The 15,478-nt window shown below is 47.9% G+C and overlaps 1 protein-coding gene across 17 annotated transcripts in view; it reads left to right on the forward strand.

Annotated features, from left to right (window-relative positions):
* Nucleotides 1–15,478, forward strand: part of TRERF1 (transcriptional regulating factor 1) — a 195,520-nt gene that overhangs the window by 64,765 nt on the left and 115,277 nt on the right. For 14 of the 17 annotated variants that reach the window (XM_058554373.1, XM_058554379.1, XM_058554374.1 and 11 more), the window contains one exon: nt 13,307–13,389. The exons of 2 other annotated variants lie outside the window; for them this stretch is intronic. The gene's annotated coding sequence lies outside the window, so the exon portion shown is untranslated. Of the gene's footprint in view, nt 1–11,684; nt 11,745–13,306; nt 13,390–15,478 lie in introns of those variants that run through there. One more of the 17 variants, XM_058554378.1, reaches the window with a different exon arrangement.

Consider the following 15,478-nt stretch of genomic DNA (forward strand, 5'->3'; position numbering starts at 1 on the left):
CCTTACGTTTATCTGCACAACCAGATTCCCTTTTCTGAGAGTCAAAGACAAGTACTAGGAGATTGGAGTTGAGGATCCAGGAGAAGATTGGGGGTGAGGGGCATACACCCAATATATGAATTTTAGTTGGACTCATGAAATTGGGAGGTTGGAAGGGGAAGCTGCAAGCTCCCGGGTTCTGGTCCTGCCCCTTTTTTGTGGGTGGCCTTGGCCGGTTACTTCCCCTCTCACAGCCCAGCTTCCTCATCTATAAGATGAGAATTGGACTAAACCTGAGGGGGGTCAAGGCTCCTGGGGACCTGCGTGGATGGCTTGTTCCTAAGGGCCCTTCAGTACTGACATCAGTATGGATGGCTGCATTTTGAATTCATTGCTCTCTTTGGATCGAATACCAGATTTTTGGTGAAACCATGACTTCCTTGATATGCTGGAAATAGAGGTGACAGTTAAAAAAAAAAAAGTAAATGTTTAAAAAGTTTTCTTTGGTGCCAGTTACTTTAGTAAGTGTGGGGGTTTTTTTTCTTTCTTCTTCTTGGTCTTAACCTGTAAGCGATTACAAGATCAAACAAGTTTCAGTTTGAGTCCCCGGCTGCTTTACAGTCTGAGCCTATATTTCGTTGACTTAACACGTTTACTTTCAACTAGTCTGGCTGTTCCGGGGCGGCCTCATCAGCCAACTGTTCAGCCCTCAGGGTGGAAAGACGTGGTCTTGGGCAGTTTGGAAGCTGGGTTTTCAGCATTGCCGTAGACCTGACACCTCTCCCCCACTTCTCTGCAATGCCCCCTCCCCAGCACCCCAACCAATTCAGTGAGCTGTTGTCATATATCAGTCTCTTCCAGGGGATTGTCAGGTTCTAACCCCTTCCCAAACCCTTACCTCTTGCCCAAGACCAGCTACATAATTTGCTGGGCCCACTGCAAAATGAAGATACAGGGCCCCTCGTTTAAAAATTGTTAAGGCTTTCAAAATGGCCACAGCAGGGCATTCAACCAAGTGCAGGGCCCTGTGAGCCTGCAGAGGCCTCGCGCCCGTCAAGCCAGCTCTGCTCGTCCATCTTCCATTACCAGGATCATGGAGATTTGTAAAACACATTTTAAAGGTCATTATAAATTCTCTCAGAAGGAATTCGGGTTGTTTCTGTTATGGCCTGTGTGATTCAGGGCTGCTGGCCTGAGCCACTGTGTTTGGAAAATCTTGCAGCCTAGTGGGGAGGGTTTGGATGGTGTCCATGGGTTGGTGGGAGGAGCAGAGAAGGATGGTGTACAAATGGTTGCATTGCCCAAGCAGCCCCGAGGATACTGGAGGCTCCTTTCTGCAGGAGCATTATTTGTTTTGCCTTTTAAAAAGTCTTCTGTTGGATAAACAAAATGTGGTATATCTATACAATGGAATATTATTTAGCCATAAAAAGGAATGAAGTTTGGAAGTTTGCTACAACATGGATGAACCTTGAAAACATTATGTTAAGTGAGAGAAGCCAGACACAAAAGGAGGCATATTGTATGGTTCCATTGATATGAAATCTCCAGAATGGGCAAGTTTATAGAGGTAGAAAGCGGTTATCAGGGGAAGAGGGGAATGGGGAGTGACCGCTAATGGGTATGAGGTTTCTTTGGGGATAATGAAAATATTCTGAAATTAGATAGTAGTGATTGTTGTGCAACCTTATGAGTGTGCTAAAAACCACTGAATTGTGCAGTTTAAAGGGTAAATTTTGTGGTTTGTGAATTATATCTCAATTAAAAAAAAACTAGTGAAAAAAAGGTCTTTTGAGGGCTCAGGATTTAACTTTCTACCCCTGTGCCCTTGGTGGGTATGGTTGGTTCACTGCAGGAGCAGCCTTCTCTCCTTCCATGAACCCCATCCCTCTTCTTCCTGCCTCACCCTCAGTCACAGATAATGTCTTGAGTGTCCCTCATGCAAAGCCCGTTTTCCAGGAACAATCTTCTAGAACCATTCATGCTAAGCGGATATGTGGCTGCTAAGACTTAGACTTTCGAAGGTATTTGCATATTAGTTTATAAAGGGAGAAAGCTTTTAGGTGAGAGAAATGAACATTTAATTTTAGAATTCCAAGTAAAAGCAAGCGTGAGTGGAAGGTTTTTATTTTTGATGGGGTGGGGGTGCTCTCAGCGGCTCTGGAACTAGGGGGTGGCTGGGTCCCCTTTCCACACACCAATCTGGCTGGCCCCAAGGCAGGGCCAGGTTGGTGGTGAGTGGCAGGCTGGGAAACAGCCCTTCAGGACAAGCATTTCTGCCCCAGACCCGGCCAGCCTTCCTTTAACATTTTCCTGAGGGGACACATTTTGACTTTGGGGGCTGGTAGGAGGAAACATCCTTCTGGTTTCTTTTCCGCTCTGTTAGTGCGCTTGGTTCTTGAATCAGGCTATCCCAATTTGAGACATACCCCTTGCCCAGCAATTTTCTGCTCTCGTCCCTATCAGTTCAGTCCTGCTTGTCCTTGCCCAGTGTTCCTCCGCCTCCCACTCCCCTCTTCACATCTCCTGCTGTCTTCCCACTCCTCCATTGACACAGCCCCATCCTTCAAGATCCAGTGTAGTTCAAGCTTTCCCTCTTTGAGAATCCGCTTTAGTCAGCATTAAGCCCTCTTCCTGCATATTTGTTGTGGCTCTTAGATCCCAAGATCTTTATCATCTTTGAATCTCCAATGTCTGGCTTGGTACTCGTACACAGTAAGTACTTGATAAATACTTTTGAATTGCACTGAACCAAAGCTGTGTTTGGCCCTGTGAGGGAGTGAGGAGCAGTGAAATAAGCCAGAGAGATGCCGAGGAAATTATAAGCCTCAGGCATTACTTGATAGGAGACTAGGAAATAGCATTTGTGATACGTGGGAGTTAAATCTGAAAGCCTGCTGGATCCAGATGGGGGCATCTCAGAACTTCACGTCATGTGGGATGATGAGCAGAGGGCATCTCAGGAGCTTCCTGGTGGCGTAGCTGCTTCCGTGGAGTATCCTTTCCTGAAAGATCTCTTGGATTTCAAGCTTCCATCCTTAGCCAGAAGGACCTGCATGAACAAATATTTATTGAAAGCCTGCTATGTACCAGGCATTGATCTAGATTCTGTGACTTTGCTGGAGCTCAAGAGGAGCTCCACTGTGATGGATTTGGAGGAGCACAGGGCCTTTGAATATGCCCTGCCTGGACTGGGAGAGATGCTTTTCTCTGAGCCTTTTGGGTTTTATCCAGATTCCTAGGGATGTTAAATTCCCATAGGATTGTTCATGGGTAAATCCCACTGGTGCTTATATCTTAAACACTGCCATTCACGTTCTGCTTCTGAGGGGAGGAAGGAGGACAGGGCTGTACTTTCAGCCCCGTGCCTCTGGCGGATGGATGTAGGCCCTGGCTCTATCAGTCAGGGTCCCAGCATGAGATGGTTGGCACATGCAAAGGATTTAACTGGAGAGACTTGAATGAAGGGGGGTATTTGGAGAAGTGTGGTCCGGGTAAGGGAACCCAAAGGATAGTGAGGCACCCCAGGGCTGGCAACAGTGGGAAGCTGTTATCTACCCTAGGCCAGGAGGAGGGAGCTCCAGAGTTGGGGAGAAGGGCCCCTGACAACAGCCGTGATGCTGAAGGGACACAACCACTGCCAAACTGTGGTAAGGTGGGAGGAGGAGGGAAAGAAATGCTATCTCTTTGGCCAAAGCCAACTAGAAGCTAAGGGAGCCCAGTTGATGAAGTTAGTGGCCCAGTAAGGGCAGAGAACTGTGTGTGTGTGTGTGTGTGTCAGGTTGAGAATACCCACCCCTGGCTGCCTGGGCATTCTAATGCTCAGCTGGCCCTTACACTTCTTAGGTTGTTCAGGATGTGACCAGTCAGCCAGTGTTTGCTTCTTCCCAGCATCATGGCTGCTATACAGAAGGAAGTACCCTGTCTTCATCAGTAGGATGGGCACTGGATAGTTTTGACTGTAGCAAGAATAGCAGATAACATTCGTTGATGGCAGACACTCAGCATCCTAAGCATTTAACTTGCATCCTCTCATTAAATCTTTATAGTAACGCCAGCAGGTAGGTACCAGTATTATCCTCATCTTCATCGTGTTACTGATGAAGAATGTGGGCCTGAGAGAGTTAGTAAGCTGCCCAGTCGCACAGCTAACAAGAGGCAGAGTTGGGCTCAGAGCAATTCTTTCTGACTCCTGAATGCGTACTTATAAGCTCTCACTGCCTCATGGTCTCGTTCCTTCACAGTAGGGCCCCACAGTTCCAGCCACATGTGTGCTGGTCCCCCCGCCCGGGATGGTCTTCCCATTTCCTCTCCACTTGACCCAATTGAACTCATTTTCAGGACCCAACTCAGAGCTCACTTCCTCCGTGAGACCTTCTCCAACCATTCCTACCCCCTTTCCACCTCTCATTTAGTAGTCAATGGCGGGTAATTATCCACCAGACCCTCAGGGTATCATCCGGCTGTTCTGTGTGTACATCTCCTCAATCTCCAAGGGGAGATTGCACCAACTTTGTTCAGTGCAGATCTTAGGTCCTGAGTTTTCTTTGAACTCTTCACTCACTCAAAAGATTTGATTGAAGACTTTAATACAGTAATTATTTATAGAGCTATAGGGTTAAGGGAACCAACAGCTGTGGTCCGGTGCCTACAGACCCACAACGCAGAGGAGAAGCCTTTATCACTCCAAAGCCTGAAGGAACTTCTTCAGAGGGATCTGTCATGGAGCCCAGCGAGGGCTACAGTCCTGGGAGAGGGGCCACATGACAGGAGCTAACGGATTTGAGGATTGGTTTTCTACTTGGTTAGCAAATGCCCGCTGAAAGCCAACAGGGAGGAATTTTGAAAAGGAAAGAGAAGCAGCTAGGGCTGAGCCCAGTGGGAGCTTACAGTCTAGTTGAGTGTTTAGGGGAGAGAAGACAGGCACATACCCCTACCTACAACAGCACAACCCTGTTACAGAGCAGTACTTCCCCCTGGACAGATGGACGTGCTGTCAGGCAAGCAGTCAAGCCCAATGAAGGTGGACATTTGCGGAGCCAAAATTGTTGAAGCCTTCCTTCTTACAGGATAGAAGATGATGTTGGTCCAATGGCCCCCACGAGGGTTGGTCACCCACAGGCCACGGAGGCATCTGGGTGGAGCATGGCTAGTCTGTGTTTCGGTAGGTTTGAAGTTTCAGAGTTCTTTAAAAATGTGTCTTGAGGGTTCCGAAAGTTTGAATAATTCGCAAACATCCTTCACCTTTGAGTGACATCAAGGAGAGGGTTAAGCACCGTCCCCCCCCACCCCCGCTGCCGCCCCAAGCATCACCCAAGTCCGCTTAGGGAGACTTGATGTTGCACTGGGAGGACCTCAGCCTTCCTCAGTGTGGTGTAGCTTAATTTCATTTCTTTTTTCTCTATTCCTATTTTTCCACCCACTCCTGTTGGCCTGGACCCAACTAGACACTGGAAGGGTGGAGTGAACTGTGGGGAAGCAGTTGGAAGGATGAGTAGCAGATGAAAGGTTGAGAACCCTTCACTTGGGCCTATCTTTGCAGGCCCTTGTAAATTTTGCTGTTATGTTTCTTTGGGTTTTTCTCTCTGCTGGGCCTTGGACATGCTAGGTGATGCTCCAGACATCCCAAATGCCTTTTCCTTTCCTGAACATATCACACACTCTCTGACCTCCAGGCCTTTGAGTTCGTGGTTCTTGCTGCCTGGAAGAATCTGTCACCCTTCTTCATTGCCTTGTTAGACATTAGGGAGCAGTGGGGACTGTGGAGAATTCCACAGTTTACACTCCATCTAAAGATTTTCTGAGCTCCTGATCTACAAGTTGTGAGTTTGAGTGTTACTTGGAGTAGGTGTGGCTGCTTGCCTTGGCAGAGACTCAGGAAGGAAACAACTAGGGGTGGGTGACACGGCCTGGGTGGAAACTTAGAGGCAGGGACCAGAGGAGACACTCAGGAGAGAACAACTGATCAGTGTTGCTGAAACTCAGGGAGCAGGGGGAGATGAAGCTGAGGCCAGACGGGTTCTGGAAGAGACTTGACAGCTCTGCTAGGGCATCTCTTCTGCATCTATTCTTGGGAACTGGCAGTGCCTGGGCGTGGCTCAGGGTCAGTTGCAGTGGTAGACTTGGCCCTAGGCAGGGTGCAGAAGCCAGGCCTGACTGGGGAGAAATCTTTCATTTTAGGAAAAGGAGATGTTTCTACATGCCAGACTGGGACCTGCTGTGGCGTCTTTGTTTCTCAATACTGTACAGATTTCAGAGATCAGATAATAACTTTGGTTCAGGTTTTAAACTTTCATTATTCCTGTATTACATAAATAAAACATAATAAAGATAGGTAAAGAGGAAAGGGAAGTGAAATTAATGTCACCCATAATCCCGCCACCCAGATATCATTTACATTTAGAACTTGAGTATGGAGACTTCCCGGACAATTTTCTGTATTTACAAAGTGGAAGCAAACTGTAGATGTATTTTGTAACCTATTTTTTGTGTGTGTGATTTTTGTCCTATTTAAAAAAATACGTGCTTGCCCAAAATTCAAACTGAAGGATACAAAGAGAACTCCCCTTGCCCTCCACCCCCCTACCTCCTACCCCTGTCCCCTAATTCTACTCCTCAGAGGTAGCCCTCTTTAAAAGTTTCCAGTATATCCTTGATTAGGGAGGAATATAGAAGGGATAATGTGTATGGAATGAGAAACTGTAAATATTGGTTGTTGTAACTTGTACAAATATTAGCTGTCACGTGTCGGTCAGGAGGAAGGTGAAGGGTGGGTTTGGAGGGACTGGGAAGCAGTTTGTGGTTAGTGAAGGGACTTTCAGAAATAGATATTTGTGGAGTTGGGGAAAGGAGGAGATGGAGAATCTTCGAGGCCTGGCTTGTCTTAGGATTTGTCACTTGGATGTTGGTGAGGAGCAGGGTGAGTAGAGGTGAGAGAGACTGTGGGCAGGGGCCAGATATTTTCAAGTCTTACTTCCTGGGTGGGGATTGGGATGGAGAGGGGGGCAGGTATGCAAATGAGCAAGAGACCTGTCAGGAAGCGGGGATAGTAATTGGTAGATATTTATAAAACATACCCTTGCATGACGAAACAAAAAGTCGGCAACTCTAGGTTAGTCCTCCAAATTAAAAAAAAAAAAAAAAGGTTTTTAACAAATCTGTGAATAAAAATCTGAGTGAGACTGCAGAACTGGACGGGGAATCGTAAGTGTCGATTTGGTTCTGGTTTTGTCTCTGGCTGTGCAATCTTGGACTGTGTCTTAATTTCTTTAGATCTCCGTTTTCTTATCTGCGGTAGATCAGTGGTTCCTAACTCTGGACGCACGTTAAAATTGCTGGGAAACTTAAAAAAAAAATACCCAATGCCAAAGCCCCGCTCAGGTTCAGATGTGTCCAGATCTCTGGAGGTGGGGCCTGGGAATTTTTGTTTTAATGCAACCAACATTGAGAACCCCTGGATTAGAATCATCCTAATTGCTCCTTTTAGCCCAAAATGTTATGATTCTATGTATTGTATTATACAATTTTGTTCTTTAAAATACTGTGCAAGAATGTTGTAAACTTCTTACATGCAAAGAAGTCTTACTTTTTGTGAAAAACTCCCTGTAATTCTCATTAGGCCAATGTAATAATGCCAACGTCCTGAGTCCAGTAAGTCAGAATCATAAACATAGTAAAACATCGAATAATAATTAATTTTTGACTCAAGAGTTGAAAGCATGGACTTTAATTTCTCATTCCCTCGTTTTGAAAAAGCCGCTGAGTGGAGGCCTGAGGCCACCTCCATTTGTAATGAAGACCCTGAAGAATTCAGAGAGACGACATTACTGGAAATGTTTTTGCTAGAAAAATGGTGTATACTTGAGGAGGTCCAGCTTGGGGAACGCTGTATCAGATCTAAATTCTACTCGGAGTAGGAGGTGTTTAAAGAGCCTCACTGCTGTTTTATCTTTACCATTGAGGTTTTTCGTTTTGTCTCTTCCTAAATGAGTCATTTTTTTAAAAAGGAATCTAACTTGGGGAGGTGGGGAAACCACTGCTGGAGGTGCCGAGGAGGGGGCGGGCAGGGAGGCTGGCGCTCAGGGGACCGAGTTTACAATTGAGTTTCACCCAGGAGGGCTGGAGCCAGGGCCCTGTCTTTGTTGAGGGTGAATCAAGACAAGTGGGACACAACCTGGTGGGGGGTAGAGGGGTAGAAGTGGTATTGATGTTGTTTATTAATTTATCAAGTATTTACCGGAGCACATCCACCAAACACGTTGCCTGGTATCAAGGCTCAGTCCACAGGTGCTGGGAGATTGTCAGCAAAGGGAAGGGAGGCCTCCTAGTTTTCCCTCCAGCTGGGGAGCTGGGACACAAACCATGGGGGTGAGGCGTGTCCATATTTGTCTGCACTTACAAGTAACTGAACTGAAGTTACAGCGCCCCATACTCGTGTGCACAGTACAAATGAAAATGTTAGTGCCAGGCAGGATTTCAGAGGAGGAAAAATGGCAGCCTGAGGATCCCGTTGTGGAGTGCTAGGGGGTCTGATGAGACATACACTGGCCGGGCAGCCAGGTAGAGGTGGAGGCCTGGGAGCTCTCTGGGACCTCTGTACATCACTTCCTCTGTCTGGGCTACGTTCTCCCGGCTGAAAAAGGATCCCACAGACCGAAGTCTGATAGCTGTTCAGAGGGCTCGCTGTCCTTCATGCCTGGGGACACAGGGGAGGGACAGAGCGTGGGGAGGAGCTGACAGACCCTGGCTTTGGAAAACCAGAGCAGCTCCACGGGATTTGGCCCAAGTGCTTGGGGTGAGGAGGAGCACAGGGCAGGGTGCTCCCTGATGCCTGGAAGGAGTTCTGTGGCCAGGCACACTCCTTTTATTCCACGCTGACCCTGCCAGGAGTGCTGGTTTTCATCTTTTCTGAGTGATGTGTAACCCCCTGCAGTTGTGCATGCGTGTTTTCTAAGTTTGTCACAAACTTCCTGTTTGGGTATGGTTCGAGGCTGGAAGCGATGTGTGTTTTGAAACCCGGGCGTTCACAGAGGTCCAGTGCTTCTCTCTTATCAGCCATGGGGTGGCCCTTTTGTTCTCCTCCCTTTTGCTGACTTTTGCCATCCTCCTTGGCAAACCTTCTCGCTGGGAAATGCTCTGTAGCTTCTGTTCTTGTTTCTGTTAGTGAGGTTGAGACTGGGAGATCTGAAGGCTGGAAGGAGGGAAGGGAACAACACTTGTTGGACCCCTTATGTAATGCCAAGCTCTGTGCTAGATGTTTTTATCCATTTCTTGTTTTATTTAAGCCTCACAGTAGCTCATGCAGAACTAGGCTCAGAGAGGTTAAGTGACCAGCCCAAGGTTGGACAGCCACTGGGTGACAGGTCAGGATTTGATCCTAGGGCTCACTCCAGAGATCCTGTTATTTCAACTGTGTCATGAGGACCACACTGCACCTTTGGTTCCACTGGTTTGGGGAGATCTTGATTTCTTACTGGGCATCCTGGCAGACAGCATCACCTTGACCTCCAGAGTTTTCTCCCAGACCCTTGTTATTCAGGTGCTGCCCACTCTATCTGTGTGGAGTGTGATTTGATGCCCTTGAGTGCTTTCCTGACTTGCACCTTTCCCAACCATCCTCCCTCTGTGGCCCTGGGAACCCCAGAATTGTTGTGTGGTTGTGGCTGATGATTGGAATGGGTTAGGACCAACTCCCAGTTTCCCAGAAATGGAGTATCCTTTTTCCTACTTCTGGGCGCCCAGCACTGACCATTCTGCTGCTTACCATGAGCTCCACTCAGCTGGATTTCTCACATTTCAAGCTCTTCCCCAGAAGAGGGAAGAAGATAGGACATCTGTGTAAGGTGAAGGGGTAGCTAAGGAAGGACACCAAGACCTTGAATATGTAGGAGCGGGAAGAGGAGGGAAGAGCTAAATCCAGCCACCCTCCTTCTTTTTAGGAGAGCTGTTACAGGGTGCCAGACTCTGGGTGCTCCTGCGAAGGAAGAAGAGGTACTGTAGGCTTCCAGCAACATTAAGAAGGCCCTGTGTCCCTGCCCTTACCCATCCCAGTTCTCTTGTATTTTCTGAAAAACTTCTTGAAGTATATCCTCTGAGCTTCATCAGAATTGTTCTGTAGATCAAGTAACATTTACCATTCAAGACCCTGTGTTGAGCAATGGGCAATTCCAAGCATTTTTAACACACATATTAATTACCCTGAAGGGGTTTGCAGTCTACTCGGGCAAATGGAACACTTGCCAAGAGAAGCTAAATGCAGGGAGCTCCGAAGAGCCCGGGATTGCTCAGCACGCTGGGTGGTGCTGCTCACTGGACTGCAGGAGGGAGCAGGGTAGTCAGAGGGGTGGGGCTGCAGAGGGAGAATGTGCCGGGCACTGGGGCCCTGAGGGGGCGTGGCAAGGGGAGGAGTGTACCGGATGGGGTGGAAATAAGACTGAAGAAGGAGATGTGCATTGTTTACGAAGGATCCCAAGGGATGGCTGTGGGGTTTGGAAATTTTTGTATTGGGGAGCCACGGAAGCCAACTGAAGAGGACGAGGATTGGTAAAAACAGTGCTGTAAGAAGGTTCATCTGGGTGTGTGCGCTGTAAATGGGGATGCTGGGAGGTGAGTTAGAGGACATTTATCACGTTGAATTTTAGGAATAAAGTGTTGAGGGCTTGGACTGGGATGGTGGCATGAATGTAGAAAAGAAGATAGAGAGATGGGAGGTTTCAAATCCCAGCTCTGCCCCCTGCTACCTGTGCAATATTGAGCAGGTCACTTAATCTCTTGGACCTCAGTTTCATCGTCTGTAAATAGAAGCTAAAAACACTTCACAGGACTGTTGTGTGAGGTTCAAGTTGTGTCACACCCAGCATGCAGTAGGAGCTCAACAAATGGGAGTCCCCTCATATTGTAAGGGGCACGATTTGTGATTGGCTGGAGGAATTGGGGGAGTGGAGGGTGAGGGCTCAAAGAGTTGGATCTGGGAGCCTGGGAGAATGCCGCAGCCTTGACAGAAATGGATGGAGCTGTTTGAGGTCCCTGAATTCAGTTTTAGGAAGACTCTCCTAAATGCAGGCTGCTGAGGGCCTGTCCCAGAAACCCCACAGCCATGCGGATTGTGCCTCTAGGAAACCCTGGCCTCTGGTTTCCACTGGGCCCTCTGTGGTGCTGAACAGCAGTCAGCTCTCTCTCTGATCAGGGCCGGCACTGGGTGAGGAGAATGAGTCACCTGGGGCACAGAATTTAGGGAGGCGCTCGGTTTCAGGGCTGACCCTGCACTTGCACGATTCCCTGCGGTGGGATGTTCCACACCGTCGCAACCTCCATCGGGCCCGCTCTCCCTCTCTGCCCTTCTTCGCTCGGGAGACAACTTGGCTTCGTTTATTCATTGACCAAGTCACTCAGCAGTGGGCCCACTCAAGTTCCTGCCTCCCCTCCGGGTGGTTATCAGCATCTGAGCTCATCCCTGCATGTTTTCCTTTCACTCAGTCCCTCCTCCTGACCAGAGAGAACCTTCCTCCTGTACATGGGTCCTCCATCTCCTGTTGCTCCTGGGTCCTCACTCTTCAGTCATTCAGCAGTAAAGTCTTTCCTGAAACCCTCATCTCCCTCTGCTTCCCATTGTCTTTTTCCTCCCCTCACAGACGCGTCTGGAAAGAATCTGCCCTCAGGTTTTGCTCCTTTGCTGACACAGCCCGCTCAGGCTGGCTTCTGCCTGTGGGAGGTGATGGATTTGCTGCAGAGGACGCCTGCCTTCCACAGGCACTGCCCTGTCAAAGGTCACGTTGGCCTCCATATTACCACACCAACGAACACTTCAGTCCTTATCTTTCTGGACTCTTTGCTACTTTTGATACTATGAACAACTTCCTCCTTCTTGCAACTCTTTTTTCTCTTGGCTTCTTTCATTCCACAATGAATCTTTCAATAGTTATTTCTTGAGCACCTACTATATGCCAGGCTCTGGGATATACCATAATATGATGTCCCTGCTCTCAGCAAGTTTATAGTGTAGTGGGAGAAAAGAGGGATAAAAACATAAACAAATGTCAGATGGTGATAAGGGCTACAAGGAAGAAGACAACAGGGAAGGGCATAGAAAGCATGCTGGGTGGGGTTGGAGGGCCTCACTGAGAAGGTGACATTCAAGCAGAAACCTGAAGGAAATAGGATGCCTGGGGCAGAGTGTGGCAGGTACTGAGAAACTCTGCTCTTCCCTCTAGAAGAGCAAGTGCAAAGGCCCTGAGACAGGAGCCTGCTTGGGATGTTTGAGGAAGCCACTGTGGCTGGAGGAAATTGGAGAAGGGCAGAGTAGGAGAAGAGGTCAGGGAAGAGGCTGGGCCAGGCCATGGGCCTTGTAGGTCATTTCAAGGACTTTATCTTTTACGTTGAGGAAGATGAGACACTATAGGAGTGTTTTGAGCAAAAGAGTGGTTTTTAAATGACAACGTAGGCTGCTGTGGGGAGCATGGGGTATTGGTTGGCTGGGGCTGCCATAACAAACTACCACAGACTGGGCAGCTTAAACCACAGGAATTTATTCTCTCACAGTTCTGAAGGCCAGAAGTCCGAGATCACGGTGTCGGCAGGGCCATGCTCCCTCTGAAGCTGCTAGGGAATGATGTATTCCAGACCCATGTTCTAGCTTCTGGTAGTTTCTTGGCTTGTGGCAGCATAACTCCAGTCTTCACATGGTGCTCTCCCTGTGTGCGTCTGTGTCCAAATTTCCCCTTTATATAAGGACACCAGTCATATTGGATTAGGGACCCACCCTACTCTAGTTTGACCTCATCTTAACAGCTAATTATATCAACAATGACCCCATTCCCAACTAAGGTCATATTCTGAGGTACTGGGGGTTAGAACTTCAACATAGAAATTTGGGGGGAGATACAATTTAGCCCATAACACAATTCAACCCATAATTCATGAGTATTTGAATAATTGCATAATTGCAATAACCTAATGAGAGAAGCTGCTGCTTGGACCAAAGTGGTGGCAGTGGAGGTGGTGAGAAGTGGTGAGTTTGGATATATTCTGAAGATAAAGCTGACATCATCTGCTGGTAGATTGGATGTAGAGTGTGAGGGAGAGAGGAGCATCACAGCGACTCCTGGGTTTGGGGCCTGAGTAACTAGAAGGATGGAGTTGGATGTCTTTCTCTCTGAAATCCTTTCCTTCCTCAGCAGCCTTTGCAGGGTCCTCCCGGGCAGGTCGGTCAACTGTTGGGTTCTTCAGGGCTCCGTCCTGGGCCACCCCTCGAGTCTCTCTCTGGTTGATATGATCTGTTCCCGTGTTGAAGCCAAATATCCTGAATGTGCTGTCTGGGTCACTCCTACAGGCCCTGGCTCTGGAGGATGCTGAAGGAGGAAGACACGGAAGCAGCACGGCCCTGAAGGATTAAGCCTCTTAATCCTGCAACAGGTAGCTTCTCTGAGATTCTTGGTGTCTGAATGCTTTATGACGAACAGGTCGTAAGATCGTATCTTTGACCCCCGTGGTGTGGAAAATGCCCCAAGAAGGGGAGGAGGGCTGTTCTGGGCCTGGACACCTGTAGATTTCTGGAAAACTTCCCTGGGAAATGGTCAGTGATTGAGGTTCCATGTATTGGAGTTCAGCATTGTCTGGAATGGGGCTGAGGGCATCCTGTCTTATCTGTCTTGACTTCTCAGAGTTGTTGTGAATAGTGAAGGATCCAAAGGATGTTCACGGATGGTAGCTCTAGAAGTGTAAGGAGGGAATTAGACATCTCGGGAGAATTGTAGTCCAAAAGGCCACTCTGAGAAACTCCACAGAGCCTGTCAGAGGCAGATTCCTGGACCAAGGAAACTTTGGGCTGGCTCTGAGGCACTTCTAGTGTTTTTATCAGCTCTGCCTTGTGATTTCTTCCAGGCTCAGTTTATCCCTCTAGAAAATGGGCACATGGTTATGATTCCTCTGCCAGATCCCACACAGAAGCTGTCTGAAGGGTCAATAAATTTGTGTATAAACATAATTTTATTTTTTGAAGTTTAAACTCTGATCTAGCAAGAGATGGCTATTTCCCACAAATTCTCAGTGACAATGGGGAAGGAGGGTGGTGGTGTCTACTTTGATTCTTTCATTGTGTGCTGCTTTTTTTTCTTGGCATGTGCCACACTTTCCATCCCTCCTATGTGAGACTCAGAGTTGATTGCTTCCATTTCTTTTTTGTTGTGCCTGATTTTGATTTAATTTTTAAGCCATTGTGTCTTGGGGTTCCAGTAGGAGACAGAGGGTTCACTCAAATGGAGTAATCCAAGAGACTTTACTGAAGGGACTGTTTGTAATGGCGGAGGCAGGGCTAAGAGAAACCAGCACAGGATGTTGAAGCATCCCAGGGCTAGCACTGTCAGGCCCAGGTCTGAAAGGAAGAGGGAGGGATTGGTAATCAGAACTGGAAAGAGAAGCTGTGTGGAAAGGCTATCTGTGGTAGAAGGATGCAGTCAACTTAGAGCAACATGGCTGAGAAAGAACCAAGAGAGTGAATATCCTCATTGAACTTCCCTGTCAGTTCTCCCAGCTCCTGATGGTGCCTCCCATTAGGGCTGCTCAGCCAGAAGCCAGAAGGCAGGGAACCATATTGATGATGTCGGTAGAGATCGAAACCTCTAGGGGCGCAGAGTGAGTGAAGGGTGGTGGGTGGATATGGAGGAGCAAATAGAGAATATCTGAGCCCAAAGAGGGTTTTTTGTTTGTCTGAGTGAGTGAAACTTGGCATTATTAAGTCATCTACATAGAACCTTTGGCTGTGAGAGCTCGAAGGAGCAACAGAAACCCTCTAGTTAAACATCATCCTATTTATAGTTGAAACGACCCAGGGAAGTCAAGTGACGTGCCTGAGGCCACTCATTAATTCATAAAAGTGTTTTTTGAACGCCCACTACATTTTCTCTGGAAAAACAACACAAAACCACTTGAAACAGTTAAGAAACAGTGTAAAGCAAAATGTGAGCAAGTGCCATAAAAAAGTTGTGGATTAGTGCTTATTTCCTTTTTAACAGTTTGGATTCTTTGGGGTTGTGAATACCAGAAAACCGAACTCAAAGGGGTCTCATGGCACATGGGATTCATTCATTGGCTCATGTACCTGCAAAGTGCAGGGATGGCATGGACTGCAGGGTGGGTGTGAAACAGCAGCTCAACATGTCATCGACTGTCCAGTTTCTTTCCGTCTCTCTGTCGCTCTTCCACGATGGCAGTTCATCCTCAGGCTGGCCTCTCTCACGGAGGCAGAAGGGCTGCAGAAGTTCCTGGGTTTATTGTTTTGCACATCCCTCTGGCCAGAAGCATCCCTTCCAGTAATTCTTAAAAGATTGAGAAAGTGTCTTTCCCGGAAGTCCCTCCCCAGCAAACCAACTCTGGCATTTCATTGGTCTGAGTTGAGTTATGTGCTCATTCCTTAGCCAATCCCAATGGCCAGGCGAATCCTGTTGATTGGCAGGGACGGGAGATTTTCCTGATTGGCCTATCCCTCCACTGTGCTTGGGCGGGT

Source organism: Diceros bicornis, chromosome 14 (genome assembly GCF_020826845.1).
Source record: "Diceros bicornis minor isolate mBicDic1 chromosome 14, mDicBic1.mat.cur, whole genome shotgun sequence".
Taxonomy (NCBI): domain Eukaryota; kingdom Metazoa; phylum Chordata; class Mammalia; order Perissodactyla; family Rhinocerotidae; genus Diceros; species Diceros bicornis.